Below are 2500 nucleotides of genomic sequence, written 5' to 3' on the forward strand. Positions count from 1 at the left end.
GATGTGGCCTTGACCAAGCCATTCAAGCCATGCGTTGCCTTCGCCTTGGCATGCCGTGGCCTTGCCTCGCCATGCGATGCATTCCGACAAAGTGACGCGAAGCGGAAGCCTATCATGGCGTAAAAATGTCGACAAAATTTTTCGACATTTGAATAATGGGGTTTGACAAGGTTTGAAAAATTCAATACAAATGGTAGGCTTGAATGTCGACAAAGTGACGCGAAGCGGAAGCCTACCACGGCGTAAAAATGTCGACAGAATTTTTCGGACCTTGTCCTGCCATGGGCTGCGCGCAGCATGCCGGCAGCCTGTGCGCAGCGTGCGCACAGCATGTCGGCAGCGTGCGCGCTGCTGAGACTGTCGACAGAAATTTTCGAAACTTGTCCTGCCATGCGCGCGCGCAGCGTGCGCACAGCATGCCGGCAGCGTGCGCACAGCATGCCGGCAGCGTGCGCGCACCATGCCGGCAGCGTGCGCACAGCATGCCGGCAGCGTGCGCGCACCATGCCGGCAGCGTGCGCACAGCTTGCGCGCAGCGTGCTGATTCTGTCGACAGTGAGGCTAGCGAAACTTGTCCTGCCATGGCGTGCGCGCAGCCTGTGCGCGCAGCTTGCGCATCTGTCGACAGTGAGGCTAGCGAACTTGTCCTGCCATGGCATGCGCTGTGCGCAGCCTGTGCGCAGCGTGCGCGCAGCTTGCGCATCTGTCGACAGTGAGGCTAGCGAAACTTGTCCTGCCATGGCATGCGCGGCGCCTGCGCGCAGCCTGCGCGCAGCATGCGCACAACATGCGCACAGGCTGTGCGCAGCGTGCGCGGAGCTTGCGCGCAGCTTGCGCATCTGTCGACAGTGAGGCTAGCGAAACTTGTCCTGCCATGGCATGCGCGCAGCGTGCGCGCAGTCTGTGCGCAGCATGCGCGCAGCCTGTGCGCAGCGTGCGCGCAGCTTGCGCATCTGTCGACAGTGAGGCTAGCGAAACTTGTCCTGCCATGGCATGCGCGCAGTCTGCGCGCAGCATGCGCGCAGCCTGCGCGCAGCATGTGCGCAGCATGCCGGCAGCATGGTTCCAGGTTTTTTCAAATGTCGACAGAATTTTTCAAATCTTGTCAAACCCCGTTTTTATTGAAATTTCCTCGCACAATAAGCTCCCCATAAGTAGTCTATGATTTTTAGGACCTTCTCCAACTTACAAAACTAAAAAATTCCTCCCGGATTTGTTTTAATGATTTTTTCAATTTTACGACTTCTAAAAATAATAAAAAATACTTCCCGACTTCAAAAATTTATGAAACTTTTTCCCATCATAGATTGCATGTTTCTTAGTATCCCTGCAAAAAATCACGTCCAAATACCTTGTATTGAATTATTTAGAGCCCATTATGACTCCTCGCGCATAGGTGATGTCTCTTCCTGTCAAAGGGCTAAATGCATAAAATGCTATATAGGGGGGTGTGTGTTGCCTGCATATGCATGGCAGCCCATGCCTTCCTAGCTGCAGCCCCCTTCCCCCACGCCACACCCATGTCATGTTGCCTCGATATGTTGCCTCGGTATTATGGGTTTGGTGTCGGGGTCGGGGGGCTGCCACCCATGGCGGTGGTGGCCGGAATCCGGCCGCCGCCACCACGCCGCCGCCATGGGTGAGGGAGGAAAAAAAAGGCGTGGAAAGTTGCGAAATGGGGTTGTCTAGGCTTTTTTTTGGCATGGGAGAGCATGGAGTGCTAGGAACTCCTTCTCAAATGCACGGGCATGTCGACCACAACCTCATTTCGCAACAACAACCACTCGTGTGGGGTGGCGGTGGGTGGATAGTCGCGGATTGGGGCTTGCCAAGCCAATGTTTTCAAAAAATTTCATCAAAATTAAAAACAAATGTTTTGTTGCCTTCGGATTTGTGGGCGAGCGGCGAGTCGGAGTGGAGCCGGTAAAGTTTAACCTCGGTGTGCACGGTTGTTTTTAGAAACTCAATCCAATGCCGGGGACGTTGAAAGTGACGCTCTTATGAGTTGCAAACCCGCAAGATTTAAAGAACCTTTTCAAAACAATTTCAAACCAACAAGATTTAAAAACAGAAATTTTCATCAAAATGAAAAACAAATGTTTTGTTGCCTTCGGACTAGTGGGCGAGCGGCGAGTCGGAGTGGAGCCGGTAAAGTTTAACCTCGGTGTGCACGGTTGTTTTTAGAAACTCAATCCAATGCCGGGGACGTTGAAAGTGACGCTCTTATGAGTTGCAAACCCACTAGATTTAAAGAACCTTTTCAAAACAATTTCAAACCAACAAAATTAAAAACAAATGTTTCGTTGCAAACAAATTGTGGGCGAGCGGCGAGTCGGAGTGGAGCCGGTAAAGTTTAACCTCGGTGTGCACGGTTGTTTTTAGAAACTCAATCCAATACCGGGGACGTTGAAAGTGACGCTCTTATGAGTTGCAAACCCACAAGATTTTAAAAACTTTTTGAAAATGTTTCTTCTAAATGACACATTTTGATCCTTGGCAA

Source organism: Prunus avium, unplaced genomic scaffold (genome assembly GCF_965620075.1).
Source record: "Prunus avium unplaced genomic scaffold, drPruAviu1.hap1.1 HAP1_SCAFFOLD_23, whole genome shotgun sequence".
In the NCBI taxonomy this organism is placed as follows: domain Eukaryota; kingdom Viridiplantae; phylum Streptophyta; class Magnoliopsida; order Rosales; family Rosaceae; genus Prunus; species Prunus avium.